The sequence below is a fragment of the Anomaloglossus baeobatrachus genome, chromosome 5 (assembly GCF_048569485.1).
Source record: "Anomaloglossus baeobatrachus isolate aAnoBae1 chromosome 5, aAnoBae1.hap1, whole genome shotgun sequence".
NCBI lineage: Eukaryota > Metazoa > Chordata > Amphibia > Anura > Aromobatidae > Anomaloglossus > Anomaloglossus baeobatrachus.
In genome coordinates, this window is record NC_134357.1 from 119736617 (window position 1) to 119754903 (window position 18287).

General features: G+C 49.3%; 1 protein-coding gene across 2 annotated transcripts in view; it reads left to right on the top strand.

Annotated features, from left to right (window-relative positions):
• PIK3AP1 (phosphoinositide-3-kinase adaptor protein 1) overlaps window positions 1–18287 on the top strand; it is a 235529-nt gene that overhangs the window by 38298 nt on the left and 178944 nt on the right. The gene's annotated exons all lie outside the window — the stretch shown is intronic.

Sequence of the window (18287 nt, forward strand, 5' to 3'; positions counted from 1 at the left end):
AAAAAACACTATTAAACTGTAGATACGGGGTTAATCTGCAGGTTAATAGTGTTCTGAACCTGTCCAGCGCCTGCATTTGGAGCCCCGCTGCTGGGAGGAAATGAACATTATTCCTCCCGGCAGCATTGAGCTTCCAGTGATAGGGGTGGCGCAGGTGTGGGTTGAGTCACTGCTCAGTAAAAAGTGAGTGGCGGTTGTAACAGTGCACCCCGCAGTGACTGACAGCTGGCTCTAATACTGTCAGTGCAGGGGCCGCAGTTACAGCTCCTCACAATACACATAGCGGTGACTGATCCCACACCGGCAACGCCCTGATGACTGAAAGCCAAATACTGCCGGGAGGAATATAGCAGAAGGGCTCTAAGTGCCGACACCGGGCACATTCAAGACAATAGTAACCTGCAGATTAACCCTATATCTGTAGGGTAATATCGTTATTTTCAAATGACAGTTTCCCTTATATTTTACATAAACCATTTTAAAATAATAAATTACTTATCTAAACATTTCACGCCATCCTTTGGACTCTGCTCTCTGCTGTCCAGACCAGGCTGCCTGCCCTGTAATTATGTAAGGCTGGTTTCACACTACGTCTTTTTAACATCAGCTGAAAACGTTTTTTTAGCGGAAGTACGGATCCTGCTTTTACAGCAAATAACGTATGCAAACGCATAGGTTATTTTGCAGGATCCTGCACTGGATGTTTAGGGGCGGGCATTGGAGTCATGTGATCGGGAGTGAGGGGAACTAGACTGGGAGGAGGCTTCTGACAGCTGCAGACGCTGGTAACCAAGGTAAACATCGGCCTTGGATACCCGATATTTATCTTGGTTACGAGTGTCTGCAGCTGCTAGGAGCAGGGCTGCCTGCACGCGTAACCAACGTAAACATCGGGTAACTAAGAGAAGTGGTTACGCGATATTTACCTTGGTTACGAGTGTCCGCAGCTCTCAGGTGGGGGAGAGGGAGGGAGGGAGGAAGGGGGAAAGACAGATAGAGAGAGAGAGGGTGAGGGAGGGAGGAGGAGAGAGAGACAGATCACGCGAGACTGGTTCTGGGCATGCTCAGTACTTTCTGGGCATGCTCAGTACAAAAGCAGGATCCTGTCTATCAGCACGCCAGCGTTCACCTGCGTTCGCGTGCGTTATAGTGCGGATCCGGTGACTTGCAGTATTTTGACGCAGCTCAAAAACGCTACAAGTAGCGTTTTTGAAACATGTTAAAAAACTGCAAGTCACCGGATCCGCACTATAACGCACGCAAACGCAGGTGAACGCAGGTGGACGCGAGTCCATTGCAAATGCATTGAAATGAAAACGCATTTGCACTGGATCCGTACTTCCGCTAAAAAAAACGTTTTCAACGGATGTTAAAAAGACGTAGTGTGAAACCAGCCTAACCTGTTCTGTGAAAGTCCATGGGACAGAAAACTCAAAAATGTGGAGAAATCAAATGGCTTTGAAAACAAAGTCTTATTTTTGTTTGTTTTTAATTTTTTTTAATTTTTTTTAGTTAAGGCCGTTGCTTTAATATGTAAAAAGAAAAACGAAAAACCCACATTTTGGTTAGAATTTCTCATCAGCGGATTTCTAACAATAGATGTGAAAAAGGGCTGTGGGTATTAGAAATTCTAATTATACTGCCAGTGGATGAACTGTTTTCTTCACTCTTGTGCGCACGCTAGCCTCGGTCAGAGAGCTCCACTCCTGCTGTGGTTATAAAGATCATACTCCTTTATGGAGTCATTGTAGTTCCCATATAGGAGTTTTCTGAGCTTCTCCCGGAGCGGGGAATAAAACTATGTTGGGCACCGTCCGGTATTGCAGCCCAACTCCATTTCAAAAATAGGATTGATCATCAAAACTAGACCCTATTGACAAAAGTGGTGCAGATTTTGGAAAGTACATTGATTATTCCTCCCCTTACAGGCTTCTATCACGTACATGGTTTTGTTTTTCATAATAGGGGGCTATTCACACATGTGGTTTTTTTTGAGGCTATCCAACAAAAAAAAAGAGAAATTTTCAAAGGACTCTACAAGAAAATCCGGAAACTGCTCAGTCTCTTCCTCAAAGATTTCAATGATATTTCCTTATTTTTTTTCTCACTTGCACGGATGTGATGGACTGTGTGTGCAGATTGAAACCACCGCTGTCAGCAATGTTCATATACAGTATGTGTGCAGAAAATATGTGATTATGTCCCTCCAGTAGACATCTGTCATCAGTGCAGCCTGTAGACAATCTTATGTAGACAATTGAGGATGTAAGCTCTCAAATGGACAGAGGAGAATCATTGGATGTCATTTATCTTGACTTCCGTAAAGCATTTGACACTGTCCCACATAAAAGATTGATAAGTAAAATGAGAAAGCTTGGGCTCGGGGAAAATGTGTGTAGATGGGTAGGTAGCTGGCTTAGTAATAGAAAACAAAGAGTGGTTATTAATGGCACATACTCAGATTGGGCCAGGGTTACTAGTGGAGTGCCACAGGGGTCTGTATTGGGCCCCCTACTTTTAATATATTTATTAATGATCTGGTGGATGGCTTACAGAGTAAAATATCAGTATTTGCAGATGATACAAAACTATGTAAGGTAGTTAACACAAAGGAGGACAGTTTGCAACTACAGATGGATTTGAGTAAATTGGAGAATTGTGCTGAAAAATGGCAAATGAGGTTTAACACTGGTAAGTGTAAGGTTATGCACATGGGAAGGAGAAACAGATGCTATGATTACTTACTAAATGGGAAACTGCTGGGGAAATCAGACATGGAAAAAGACTTAGGCATCTTAGTCAATAAGAAGCTAAATTGAAGTGCCCAGTGTCAGGCAGCTGCCACCAAAGCAAATAGGTTGATGGGATGCATTAGAAGAGGTCTGGGGGCACGAGATGAAAACATCATTCTCCCTCTGTACAAATCACTCGTCAGACCACACTTGGAGTATTGTGTGCAATTTTGGGCGCCGGTACTCAAGAAAGACATTACTGAACTTGAAAGGGTTCAGAGGCGGGCAACTAAAATAATAAGTGGAGTGGGTGCATTACAATACACGGAAAGGTTATCAAAATTAGGTCTATTTACTCTAGAAAAGAGAAGATTTAGAGGAGACCTAATAAATATGTACAAGTATATCAGAGGACCATACAGAGATCTCTCCCATGAGCTGTTTGTACCAAGGACTGTGACAAAAACAAGGGGGCATTCTCTTTGATTGGAGGAAAGAAAATTTCTACATCAGCATAGAAGAGGGTTCTTCACGGTAAGAGCAGTAAGGCTCTGGAACTCTCTTCTTGGGGAAGTGGTGATGGCCAACTCACTGAATGAATTTAAGAGAGGAATGGATGCTTTTCTTGAAAGCAACAGTATAGAAGGTTATGAATAACATAATATTGCAGGTAGATAGTTAACCCAGATTAGGAGTCAGGAAAGAATATTTTTCCCTATGAAGAAAATTGGCTCCTACTCTGTAGGTTTTACCTCCCCCTGGTTCAACACTGCAGAACAGCTGCACTAAAAATAGGCTGAACCAGATGGACATAAGTAGTGTTAAGCGGACCCGGATCTTAAAAATCCGGATCCGCACGGTTCGAGGTTCCGATCCGAGTCTGACCAATACTCGGGATCCGGGGTGCACGATCCGGATCCGTTTTTTTTTCTCTCTCTCTCCTCTCTCTTCTCTCTCTCTCTCTCGTGTCCCGGATCCGACTCCCATTCATTAAATAGCCGCGGATTCCGGATCGGATCCGGACTTCGGCGGCAACCCAATCCGGATCCGTCGGACCCGGATTATAGCCCATACGCTCAACTCTAGACATAAGGTCTTCCCTCCACCCTATAAACCATGTTACTATGTTATCTCACCATGGATATCACATTATTAACTCTTCTCAGTATTCAGCCATGTTGGGCCTTGAAAACAGCCATTGGTTTTATTACTGCATTTCTATAGCTATAAATTGTTTCATTTCTCCATTATTGGTAGATACAGTATATTTCTTTTGGGGGGGTTGTCTATGGCCAGTAAGCTGACAAAGCTGTTTTCTAACTGCCTTACCACTTAAATGCCTCATTTGCTTTTGCCTATACCATCCAAAGGGTTCATCTGTTATTAATGGACAAAGATCTGGCTACTTGCTGTGAACGACGGAAGCCGGCACCCCAGTGAGAAACACTAAATTCTCTCAGTGGCTCTCACTGGGCGTAAAATTCCAATGTTTGGCCAAGGAAACCCCACCCACCTGAACCACGTCCCTCCCACTCTTCAGTGTAATTGGCTAATACATATATATATTTATATATACTGTGTATATATATATATATATATATATATATATATATACATATATATATGTATGTATGTATGTATGTATGTATGTATGTGTGTGTATGTATGTATGTGTGTGTATGTATGTATGTATGTATGTATGTATGTATGTATGTGTGTGTGTGTGTGTGCGTGTGTGTATATATATCTATATATATATATATATATACAGTTAGGTCCAGAAATATTTGGACAGTGACACAAGTTTTGTTATTTTAGCTGTTTACAAAAACATGTTCAGAAATACAATTATATATATATAATATGGGCTGAAAGTGCACACTCCCAGCTGCAATATGAGAGTTTTCACATCCAAATCGGAGAAAGGGTTTAGGAATCATAGCTCTGTAATGCATAGCCTCCTCTTTTTCAAGGGACGAAAAGTAATTGGACAAGGGACACTAAGGGCTGCAATTAACTCTGAAGGCGTCTCCCTCGTTAACCTGTAATCAATGAAGTAGTTAAAAGGTCTGGGGTTGATTACAGGTGTGTGGTTTTGCATTTGGAAGCTGTTGCTGTGACCAGACAACATGCGGTCTAAGGAACTCTCAATTGAGGTGAAGCAGAACATCCTGAGGCTGAAAAAAAAGAAAAAATCCATCAGAGAGATAGCAGACATGCTTGGAGTAGCAAAATCAACAGTCGGGTACATTCTGAGAAAAAAGGAATTGACTGGTGAGCTTGGGAACTCAAAAAGGCCTGGGCGTCCACGGATGACAACAGTGGTGGATGATCGCCGCATACTTTCTTTGGTGAAGAAGAACCCGTTCACAACATCAACTGAAGTCCAGAACACTCTCAGTGAAGTAGGTGTATCTGTCTCTAAGTCAACAGTAAAGAGAAGACTCCATGAAAGTAAATATAAAGGGTTCACATCTAGATGCAAACCATTCATCAATTCCAAAAATAGACAGGCCAGAGTTAAATTTGCTGAAAAACACCTCATGAAGCCAGCTCAGTTCTGGAAAAGTATTCTATGGACAGATGAGACAAAGATCAACCTGTACCAGAATGATGGGAAGAAAAAAGTTTGGAGAAGAAAGGGAACGGCACATGATCCAAGGTACACCACATCCTCTGTAAAACATGGTGGAGGCAACGTGATGGCATGGGCATGCACGGCTTTCAATGGCACTGGGTCACTTGTGTTTATTGATGACATAACAGCAGACAAGAGTAGCAGATAGTAGATGAATTCTGAAGTGTACCGGGATATACTTTCAGCCCAGATTCAGCCAAATGCCGCAAAGTTGATCGGACGGCGCTTCATAGTACAGATGGACAATGACCCCAAGCATACAGCCAAAGCTACCCAGGAGTTCATGAGTGCAAAAAAGTGGAACATTCTGCAATGGCCAAGTCAATCACCAGATCTTAACCCAATTGAGCATGCATTTCACTTGCTCAAATCCAGACTTAAGACGGAAAGACCCACAAACAAGCAAGACCTGAAGGCTGCGGCTGTAAAGGCCTGGCAAAGCATTAAGAAGGAGGAAACCCAGCGTTTGGTGATGTCCATGGGTTCCAGACTTAAGGCAGTGATTGCCTCCAAAGGATTCGCAACAAAATATTGAAAATAAAAATATTTTGTTTGGGTTTGGTTTATTTGTCCAATTACTTTTGACCTCCTAAAATGTGGAGTTTTTGTTAAGAAATGTGTACAATTCCTACAATTTCTATCAGATATTTTTGTTCAAACCTTCAAATTAAACGTTACAATCTGTACTTGAATTCTGTTGTAGAGGTTTCATTTCAAATCCAATGTGGTGGCATGCAGAGCCCAACTCGCGAAAATTGTGTCACTGTACTAATATTTCTGGCCTTAATGTATATATATATATATATATATATATATATATATATATATATATACATATCTCAAGGAGTAGGAATTAACCCCTACTTATGACAGATATCTGCCGCATTGAGCATTACTGGAAATTTTCAGAATTCCCATAGCAGTCAATACTAATGTTGGTGGCATGAGACAGGCCTGCTGTCAAGACAAGTGCAGGTTCCAGAGGAAGTATCTGCAGCGATCAAACTAATTATGACATACTGAATGCATAGTCTGAAGTGTGAAAACCATTAATGCACTTTAAAGAGGACCTTTCAACTGGTCAAAAGTGTCCAGTTTTTGCTCTTATATTTCCACTGCTCCCCTAAGAGTTTGATTTTTCGTGTTTCTAGAATCTGTCATATAGGTCTACAGAGATGAGCCTTTTTAGTTAGCGCTGATTTTGATGGGCTTTACTAAGGGGATGTGTCTCACAGGGTAACAATACAGAGAAGCCCATGGACACGCCCCCAGGGGAACTGTGAGCTATACCCCCTTGTAAAGGCCAGTAACATTAGCACAGAATAAAGAGCCTATATCTCTGGAACCATATGGTGGATTTTAGAAAAAAAACAAAAATCAAAAATGAAATAGTAGGGTTAGTGTGCCGCCTCCGCTACAGCCGACGGGCTGCTCAGACCCGGATCCGCAGTGGCTCAAGGGGTCTCTGGACCCGAGGCGGGGTCGCGCGGCCTCTCGAAATAAAAAGGGGGAGTTTTTGTGTTTTTGGGATAGTGATCCTGATGCCACCCACGGTGTGTGGTAACGTGAGGGACCACTGCTGCCCATTTGGGGAGCCCTGGAACACTGGTGCGTGGCAGCTGAAGTTGTTAACCCCTCCGTGGGCAGGGGAGTGGTGTCCCGGGGCCCGGTGATGGATAGCGTGGGGAACCCGTCGGGTGCAAGGCGGGTAGCGTGTACTCACACAGTCCAAAGTCATTGACGCTGACACCAGCTAAACCAAACTCTTGAGCACTCTATGGTCCTTGTACGGGCACGCTGGGTCCGTGTCCTCTTGGTGCTGCTTGTTGACCTGAAGCCTTGTCCCTTGGCACTGTGTGTCCTACATGTGGATCCCTTACACTTGAAGCGTTTTAGATCCCGCTCACCTGCGTGGCTAGCAGGGTAAGCTTGCTCTCAGGGTTCACGCTTGGGATTTTCTGGACGGTTGTGGGAAGTCCTATCCCCCTCGTTGCACTAGTACTCCGATTCTGGAGCCGGTGGGGAACGGTTCCTGAAGATTGCGTTCCCGTCGGCTGAATTACTGGGGTGCGTGAAGCTACTTCCCAGCCTAGGGTCCGCGTACCCCGTTGTGCCCTGGTCCCTGCCCGGTTGTAGCACAAGGCAGCCGGCCTGCTCTCTGTAACAGCACCGTACTCCCTGCCACTACCCCCTGCGACCGGGGTTCCAGCCCCTTCTGGCCCGGCCAACGTCTAGCACCTAGGACGGGTACAGGAGCCCAGCTCCACAGCGTGACTTGGACTGTCACCGCTGTCTCTCCTTCCACCTCCACTCTCTCCAACTCACTCTCTTCCCTGACACCTCTGCCCTCCTTCTACCAGCCCTCCATCTGGGTAGCCCTATTCCCCTCAGGCTGCCAATGGGTGTTTGGTGGGTGTGGTGCAGAGTGTTCCTCAGGATTTGTGTACACCTGTTGGTAGCAACACCAAAGTGACAGCACCGTACTCCCTGCCACTACCCCCTGCGACCGGGGTTCCAGCCCCTTCTGGCCCGGCCAACGTCTAGCACCTAGGACGGGTACAGGAGCCCAGCTCCACAGCGTGACTTGGACTGTCACCGCTGTCTCTCCTTTCACCTCCACTCTCTCCAACTCACTCTCTTCCCTGACACCTCTGCCCTCCTTCTACCAGCCCTCCATCTGGGTAGCCCTATTCCCCTCAGGCTGCCAATGGGTGTTTGGTGGGTGTGGTGCAGAGTGTTCCTCAGGATTTGTGTACACCTGTTGGTAGCAACACCAAAGTGACAGGACCCGTAACCAAGGAGGAGCGGGTACCATGCAGAAGGGCAGATTGCACGGCACCCTTGTGACGACCTGTTAACCTATAACATATTGATGCATGGGAACAATAAAACTGGGAAGTACAGAACTTCTCGAAACTGAGGTTTTACTTTACTGAGTATTTGTGTTTACATCTTTGGTATGACACACAATACTCGACTAGAACATTTATCTTAGGCAATTTTATCATCTGGATATGGTAAAGTTCTCACCAGGCGCCGCTGTAGTCCCACTGAGGGTGGTTCTGGTGATAGGGGAGGAGTTGGTATCAGTGGCTCTGGTGGGCGCAGGCTCCGCCCATCCACTAAGCTGGGTTTCCAGTGTGCCTTCCAGCTGAAGTTACCACATTTTAGCCAATGGGAAGACACCACACCCTTCTTATTCCTCCTCCCGTCTGCTGATGCAGAGTCTAGTTTATCCTGCTTGTCTCTGGTTCTCGCCCTGCTCTGTATATTGATCTCTGCATTTTAATCCCTACCTGTGTGACGCCCTGGACCCCAGGGGTCACAGCTAACAACACCTACCACATTACACACACACCCCCATCCCTTGTGAGGACACACCAGTCACCCGAAAGGGAGACCTGATGCCTTCCTCAGGGCCAGTAGAGCACACCAGGTGGGTGGAGTCAGGCGGAAAGGCACGCCCACCGAGGAGACTACTGCCCTGAGGCAGGAAATACAGAGAGATGAAGTTGTACAGTGACAGTGACAGGAGGTGTGGAGGAGCAGAGCTGTCAGGGACCCGGGTTGGAGCCTGGGATCCCCGTAACGTCAGGCAGGCGGACGGTTGTGACCACCTGCAGGAGTACCGGTACAGCAACCGGCGGAACCGTACGGACCGGGCCAGGGTTGGAGCCCGCCGGCCCTGAACCGGGGAGTCAACAGTTTACCGGAGCACCAGAAACCGAGTACTCAGACCCCATCCTAGCTTAGAAGCCACTTAGTATAGGCAAATTAACTGATTGCAGTCTGGACCTCACGGGTTCATCCTCACCCAAAGTCCCGAAAGAAGGCAAAAGCCCACCGATACCGGGTGAGAGCCACCGCCAAGGGCCAAACATCCGACGGGCCAGTGCCTGCGGGCAACCGAGGGCTCCTCCGGCAGCTCAAACGCCGGGGAGCGGGCTACCACTGTCCAGGCAGGGGAGCCAACAGTCAAACAAGGGGTGCAAGGGAAAGGGGCCACCATCAGCCTCACAAGGGACACAAGTGTCGCGGGCGGAGGAGGGGATGCTGCACTCTCCCACTGCTCGGGTCTGGCTGCCACTGCTGCGGCTGCTGCTGCTCGGTGGTAGCTCGAGCGGTGGGCCGGATCCCGTGGACTCGAGCGGCGTTCCTCGCTCGTGAGTGAAAAGGGGGATTTTTGATTGTGGGGGTTTTTGATTATTGTCTGTGACGCCACCCACGGTTGTGGTGATTTTGGTGACACCACCGCTGCTCTGGACGGGGATCCCGGGAGCGGTGACAGGGAGCAGCTTTGTTGTTATTTCTCCCCTCCGTGGGTAGGGGGTTGGTTGTCCTGGGGCCCGGTGATGGGGTAGGGATGGATGGCAGGTGGGTTACAGGGCCTGGTGAGGTGCAGGGTCACGGGGGCAGCGCTGTGCCGCACGGCACAGTGGTACTCACTCAGCCAATGATGAGGACACAGTTCTCGGTAAAACACACGGCTGGATGGTCGGGTCCCACAGACGGCTGTGGTGTTGTTTCTCCCGGCAGGTTGATGGTGACTGCCTTTCCCTGCACCTATGTACGGTAGATGGTTCCAATGGGTTCCCACCGGTTACCTGCTCCCCGGTTTGGATATAGGCCGGAGGAGCCCCTTTTGCCCGCAGGCGCTGGCCCTGAGAAACGGTTGCCTTGGCGGTGGCGGTGTCTCCCTCACTTGGTTGGACTGTTGCCTTCTGTCGGGACTTGGCTGTTGGGAAACCCAGTAGGTTCCCTTCACTAACGAATTTGGCAAATTCACGGCGACTCCTAGCCTTGCCGGGGTCCGTAAGCCCCTGCCAGATGGTGCTGACTTCTCTTTGTGTACCGGTCCGGTACCGCCGGGCCACCGTCCGTCCACGGTCCTTACGGTAGACTCCAATCGGTCACTCCTGCTGACGGTCACCACCGTTTGCCAACCTTGCTGTACACACCCGGACGCTGTCAGTTAGTTGCTCCACTACCACTTCACCTCCTTCCACTTTCACCTCCAAAACTAATCTGTCTGTTTTCCCGCCTCCAGGACTGTGAACTCCTCGGTGGGCGGGACCAACCGCCTGGCCCACCCCCTGGTGTGGACATCAGCCCCTGGAGGAAGGCAACAAGGGTTTTGTGTTCTGACTTCGGTGTGCCTGCTGGGAGTGTGGAGTGTGTGGGTGTTGTTCTCTGTGGCCCCTGGCTTGCCCAGGGCCCAACACAAGCAGCCGGCTGCGGGACCCGACCAGACCCGAACTTTGGTTTACCAGTGACTCTGAGTGTGAATTAATCGTGAGTACACCAGTGCCATCCGGGCACGACACTGCACCACAGCACGGCACTTTGCACCCCGACAACAACACCGTCGCCAGTCCCTCCCAACCGGGCCCCGGGACACACCGCCCCTACCCACGGAGGGGCTAGCATCTAGGCTGCGGCCGCAACACCGATCCCGGGAATACCCTCCACTCCAGCCGCAGCGGTGGTGCACCCTGTCACCATGACCCGTGGGTGGCGTCACGACCCGTCTGACGACAACGCGGCCCCCGGCTGCGGACCTCGTCCCACATCACCACCACCACCCCACAGCCTCCCCTTAAGAGAGCGACGTGGCCCCGGTCCGGAGGCGCTCGTGCCACCGACAACCCGAGCCCGGACCTCGAGCGGCTCGGCCCGAGCCGCGGAGAAGCGGCCGGGCCCCTCTCAGGGCGGTACACCTGCTCTCTGACTACTCACCTGCCTGCCGTTTTTGTACCTCACTGCCAACTCCATTTTTGACCTTAACCTGATTTCATATACACCCTCTTGTCTGCCGATTTTGTCCCTTTTCTGTATATACTGGTTTGACCCTGCCTGATGACTACTGTTCTTGGGATTGCAGTCTTCCACAGGTAGCGATCTCCGGGGCACTGTAGTAATTCCAATCCCTGTATAGGGGTTAAAGAGTTTCGGGGTTATCGGGATCCTGCTTAGTGAGCAGCTAGCCTCTAGCCTGTGTGTGACATCCGTCCTGAGACTGTGGGTCCAGGCAGACATTATAGTTCACAAATTCATTTTTTGGGGTATTTATACTTCAGCTCTTCATTGGTAATATTAGCTGTTACTAATCATGATGTAGTACATGCAAGTAATCGTTTGGATTTTGTTAAACTGAACCTGCCCGGATGATTTTATTAATGAAACTAGTAGTAGTGCTGCATAGGTCCTAGGACGAAAAAATGATGTACAGTAACTTCTGTGGTACTATGATGTGCCAGCGCTGAGGAAATAAGCTTTGATTCCATTTGGAAATTAGTCCAGAAGTGCAACACACACTTGGCCTCATGGCTTAATTTTTCAGCGCTTCATTAACATTTGTGGAGGATGGTGTAGAACTAGTGTCAATAGAAGGAATGCAATCAGTAAAAAAAGGCTTGGCTCACATTGTCACCAGGATCTCTGTTAGCCCGTTTCAGACATCAGTGATTTTGGTACGTTTGTGCTAGTTTTTATATGTACTAGAATCACGGACATACACAGACCCATTATAATTAGTGATGAGCGAGCATGCTTGTTACTACTCGGTACTCGCACGAGTATCACTGTACTCGGTCTACTCGGCGGGGACCGAGTAATCTCGCGATACTCGTGCTGTACTCGTGGTCTTCATCCCTGCATGTTGGCGCTCTTTTGAGAGCCAGCCCTCATGCAGGGATTGGCTGGCAGACCACTGCAATGCCACAGCCCTGTTAGTTGTGGAATTGCAGTGATTGGCCGGCCTGCACAGCGTGACCGAGCCTTTATACCGGCGGGCGCGCTGTGCTCTGCTCACAGCTATCCAGACAGTCAGTGCAGGGAGAGTGTCGCTGCTTCAGGGAAAGGTTTGCGGCCCTTTATAGCTATTTCCGTATCAGGGCTGCAAACAGTGTGACCAAAAGTCCTTCTCAGGACTATTCTAGTTGTATACAGGCAGGCAGGGTATAGCCAGGTCGGAGTACAGTAGCAGAGTCCTTCTCAGGACTATTGTTGCTGTATACAGGCAGGGTATAGCCAGGTTGGAATACAGGCTAGTGAGTGACCAAAAGAGTCCTTGTCAGGACTATTGTAGCAGTATACAGGCAGGCAGGGTATATAGCCATTCCTAGTGGTGACCGTATACCAGCCTTCATCATATCTGGGGCTGGTGTACACAGTCTAAAACAGTCCTGATAGTGTCAGACTTCTCAGCAATTGTCGCTCCTAAAACCTGTTAGGTTCTTAGTGCGTCCGTGCTTGCATTTAAAAACCGCACGTGTGTGCCTGTCGGTGGCAGCGTACAGGTGCACTTGTGTGCGTTTTTAGTTTTTACCAAACTATTATATAACGCACAAGTGTAGTGTATAATACACGTCAGTCAGCAGTGGCTGATAGTGTCAGAGTTCTTAATTTTTGCTCCTAAAACCTGTGTTAGGTTCTTAGTGCGTCCGTGCTTGCATTTAAAAACCGCACGTGTGTGCCTGTCGGTGGCAGCGTACAGGTGCACGATTTGCACAAACTTTGATATAACGCCCAAGTCTAGTGAATACACGTCAGCACAGCATTGCAAAATGCGCAAGGGCGTTGGCAAGGAACAAGGAAGTGGACGTGATGGTGGTGCAGGCAGAGGCCGAGGTCGTGGGCAAGCTCTAATTTTGCCACAACAAAGGGCCACATCTAGTCGCTCGCACGTCCTGTCCCAAATTCTTGGGGACCGCAGCAGTACACCGCTCTTGAACCAAGACCAGTGTCAACAGGTTGTTAGTTGGATAGCGGATAATGCTTCCAGTCAGATTGGCACCACCACAAACACTCTGTCTTCCACACGGTCAAGTGTCAGTAGCCGTGATACTGCACCGCACATTTCAGAACCTGATCCTCCTTCCTACCACAAGGCTGAGTACACGTCCTCGGACATTAATGATCCCACACTTGGACACTCGGAAGAGCTGTTCACGTTTCCATTCGCACATTCTGGCCTCTCGCCAGCTCATGTTGAAGTGGGTCATGAGGAGATCGTATGTACAGATGGCCAAATATTTGAGCAGCCACGTTCTCACGAAGTTGGCAACGTGTCTCAACAAGGGGTGGACGATGATGAGACACAATTGTCAGGAAGTCAGGAGGAGGAGCAGGGTGCGGAAGAGGAAGACGACGTGGTGGATGATCCAGTAACTGACCCAACCTGGCAGGAGGATATGCAGAGCGAGGACAGCAGTGCACAGGGGGAGGGAGGCGTAGCATCCCAACAGGCAGTAAGAAGCAGGGTGGTGGCTCCAGGCAGAAGTCAGGCAACCGTTCCCCGGAACAACAACACGACACAAGGTGCCTGTACAAATGTTAGGTCTTCCCGAGTCTGGCAGTTTTTTAAGTTGGATCCAGATGATTCTAAAAAGGCCATTTGCAACACCTGCCGTGCCAGCATCAGCAGGGGTACCAAAACTAGCAGCCTGACCACCACCAGCATGATCAGGCACATGTCAGCCAAGCACCCGACTTTGTGGGAAGTACAACAGAGTCGAGGAGCAGTGCTTGCTAATGTCACTGCTACGTCTTCGCTGGTTGTGCATGCGAGCCAATCCCCTGTCCATGCTGCCTGCGAACAAGCCTCCTCCGGTCCTGCACCTGCAGTTGCCTACGCAGAAATAACACCATCATCAAGCACGTCCTTGTCCCAGCGCAGCGTTCAGTTATCCATTCAGCAAACCTTTGAACGCAGGCGCAAATACACTGCCAACACCCCACATGCCACAGTTCTAAATGCTAACATTTCGCGACTGCTTGCGCTGGAAATGTTGCCTTTTAGGCTGGTGGAGACAGAAGCATTCCGCGACCTGATGGCGGCAGCTGTCCCACGTTACTCGGTCCCCAGCCGCCACTATTTCTCCTGGTGTGCCGTCCCCGCGTTGCATAACCACGTGTCACAAAACATCACACGTGCCCTGAACAACGCTGTTTCACCCAAAGTCCACCTAACCACAGACACGTGGACAAGTGCTTGTGGGCAAGGCCGCTACATCTCGTTGACGGCACACTGGGTTAATATTGTGGAAGCTGGGACCCAGTCTGAGCGAGGGACGGAACACGTCCTTCCCACACCAAGGTTTGCAGGCCCTACCTCAGTCAGTGTTTCACCCACACTCTACAGCTCCGGAATGTCATGCTCTTCAGCCTCCTCCTGCGCATCCTCATCCACTGTACCCTCCACACCAGTCCCAAGCTGGAAGCACTGCAGCACTGCCTCGGCGAAGCGGCAACAGGCTGTGCTGAAGCTAATCTGCATAGGTGACAAACCCCACAATGCAGAAGAGCTGTGGACAGCTCTGAAACAGCAGGCAGATCACTGGCTCACACCTCTGAACCTAAAGCCAGGAAAGGTCGTGTGTGACAATGGCCGGAACCTGGTGGCGGCTTTGAGGTGAGGCCAGCTGACACATGTTCCATGCGTGGCCCATGTGCTCAACCTCGTGGTTCAGCGGTTTCTAAAGTCATACCCAGAGCTGTCTGATCTGCTGGTAAAAGTTCGCCGCCTGTCTGCACATTTTCGAAAGTCACCTACTGCTTCAGCCGGCCTTGCCGGCTTTCAGCGCAGTTTGCATCTTCCGGCTCACAGACTGGTGTGTGATGTCCCCACGCGTTGGAATTCAACTCTGCACATGCTGGTCAGGATATGTGAGCAGAAGAGGGCAGTTGTTGAGTACCTGCATCACCTAAGCCGTCGGGAAATGGGTCAAACTCCACACATAACACCTGAGGAGTGGAGATGGATGTCCGACCTATGTACCATCCTCCAAAACTTTGAGGACTCCACCAAGATGGTGAGTGGTGATGACGCCATTATTAGCGTCACCATACCGCTACTCTGCCTTCTAAAACGGTCTCTGCTCAAAACCAAACATGATGCATTGCAGGCGGAGCGCGATGAGTTGCAGCAAGAAACAGTAGTGGGTGTGGGTGATAACACACAGCCCAGCCTCGTCTCATCACAACGTGCAGTGGAGGACTATGACGAGGAGGAGGATGAAGACATGGAGCAAATCTCCGGCCAAATTGAGGATATGACATGCACACCAGTCATATCCTCGGTTCAGCGTGGCTGGCCAGAGGACAGGGTAGATGAGGAGGAGGAGGAGGAGGAGGAGGAGGACAGCATGTTCAGTCAACGTGTTGGTCAGGCTACTGAAGTCCTGGCTGTTAAGAGTCTGGCGCACATGGCTGACTTTATGGTAAGCTGCCTGTCTCGTGACCCTCGCGTTAAGAACATCTTGGCCGACAATCATTACTGGTTGGTAACACTGTTAGACCCACGCTACAAGGAGAACTTTATGTCTCTTATTCCCGAGGCGGAGAGGTCAACCAAAATGCAGCAGTTCCGGAAGGCCATAGTCACGGAAGTAGGCAAAGCATTCCCCTCACAAAACGCTAGCGGCATAGGTCAGGAATCAGTGGACAACCAAGGCGTACAGCCGAGAGAGGCACAAGTCCAATCCGCCAGAGGTAGGGGAACAGTCTTTAAGATGTGGGACAGTTTTCTCAGCCCCTCACGTACCACAGCCCCTGAGGTGCGGGGTAGTGCCACAAGAAATCCTAAGTTTGCCCAGATGCTCAAGGAGTACCTTGCAGATCGAACAACTGTACTCCGACATTCCTCTGTGCCTTACAATTATTGGGTATCCAAGGTGGACACGTGGCATGAATTGGCTCTCTACGCCTTGGAAGTCCTGGCCTGCCCTGCCGCTAGCGTTTTGTCAGAGCGTGTTTTTAGTGCCGCAGGTGGAATCATTACAGATAAACGCACCCGCCTGTCAACTGAAAATGCTGACAGGCTGACTCTGATCAAGATGAACAAGGGTTGGATTGGGCCAGACTTCACCACACCACCAGCAAATGAGAGCGGAATTTAAAGTTTGTAACGGGAATTTGCCATGTACCTCCAGTCACCCATGGGTACACACTTCTGGACTTTGGATAATCGCTGGACTGCTCCTCCTTCTCCTCATGCGCCACCATGATGACCGTTACAAGAGTTAGGCCTTTGTTTCAGGTATACCCCAGTGGTAAATTTTTTCGCCCATTCTTTGCAGAATGGACATTACAACGACAGGAGACCCGCTCCTTTGCAATGGGAACAATGTTTTGAGGCCCTCATGCACGTCTCTACCCAGGGACAACGTGGAGCCTCCCAATTTTTGGCTGCCCTGCCAAAGGGCTATACTACAAAAGACCCACTTCCTTCCAATGGGCACTTCAGGTTAACAGGCCCTCATGCACGTCTCTATCCAGGGACAACGTGGAGCCTTCCAATTTTTGGCTGCCCTGCCAAAGGGCTATACTACAAAAGACCCACTTCCTTCCAATGGGCACTTCAGGTTAACAGGCCCTCATGCACGTCTCTATCCAGGGACAACGTGGAGCCTCCCAATTTTTGGCTGCCCTGCCAAAGGGCTATACTACAAAAGACCCACTTCCTTCCAATGGGCACTTCAGGTTAACAGGCCCTCATGCACGTCTCTATGCAGGGACAACGTGGAGCCTCCCAATTTTTGGCTGCCCTGCCAAAGGGCTATACTACAAAAGACCCACTTCCTTCCAATGGGCACTTCAGGTTAACAGGCCCTCATGCACGTCTCTATCCAGGGACAACGTGGAGCCTCCCAATTTTTGGCTGCCCTGCCAAAGGGCTATACTACAAAAGACCCACTTCCTTCCAATGGGCACTTCAGGTTAACAGGCCCTCATGCACGTCTCTATCCAGGGACAACGTGGAGCCTCCCAATTTTTGGCTGCCCTGCCTAAGGGCTATACTATAATACACCCACTTCCTGACAATGGACACTTAATGTTTTGAGGCCCTCATGCACGTCTCTATCCAGGGACAACGTGGAGCCTCCCAATTTTTGGCTGCCCTGCCTAAGGGCTATACTACAATAGACCCACTTCCTTACAATGGGCACTTCAGGTTTACAGGCCATCATGCACGTCTGTATGCAGGGGCATTGGTGAACCTCACAATTTTGGACTGCCCTGGCAAAGGAAAATACTACAAAGACTCAGTTCCTCAAAATGGGCACATTAGACTCAGAGGCCTTTATGTACGTCTCTTCTCAGGGACATCGAAGTGCCACACAATGTTTTACGTAAAATCTTTCATGTATTGATCTCAAAAAGTAACATACATTAGCTCTATCTCACTATTGGGTATGTGCCCTTAACATTTCCGCCATGAAAAATCATTTTGGTGTCATTTTGGAAGGTTTTCTGGTGAGTCCGTAAAAATGGCGTAAAACGCGGACAAAATTGTTCACAGCTGTGACTTTTGAGTGATAAATGCTTCAAGGGGTCTTCCCCATGCTGTTGCCATGTCATTTGAGCACTCTTCGGAGACTTTTGTGCCATTTTTAGGGTTTCTACATGCTGCCGGTGGTCATTTCACAAAAATACTCGGGTCTCCCATAGGATAACATTGGGCTCGTTGCTCGGGCCGAGTACACGAGTATCTTGGGAGGCTCGGCCCGAGCTTCGAGCACCCGAGCTTTTTAGTACTCGCTCATCATTAATTATAATCAATGGGCCTGCGCACATATCAGTGATTTTTCACTGACTGTCTCAGTGCGGCGTACATGCATGTCATTAATTGGCGCACGGAGACATGTCCGTTTTTTTCTGGCATCATTGATGTCCCACGGACCAAACTATGGTGTGATCCATGAAACACGTACCAAAAAAACACAGATATTGAAAGTAAAACACCTTTTAACTCACCTTTTCCAGCGACGCTCTGTTCGGCTTCTGATCTCTGCAGCGTCCTGCCTGGCTTATTACTGGTATGCATATTCATTATGCATGACACAGCTAACCTGGAAGTAGCTGCAGAGGTCAGATAGCGGTGGCCGGATGCATCACCGTGGGACTCTTCAGCACCA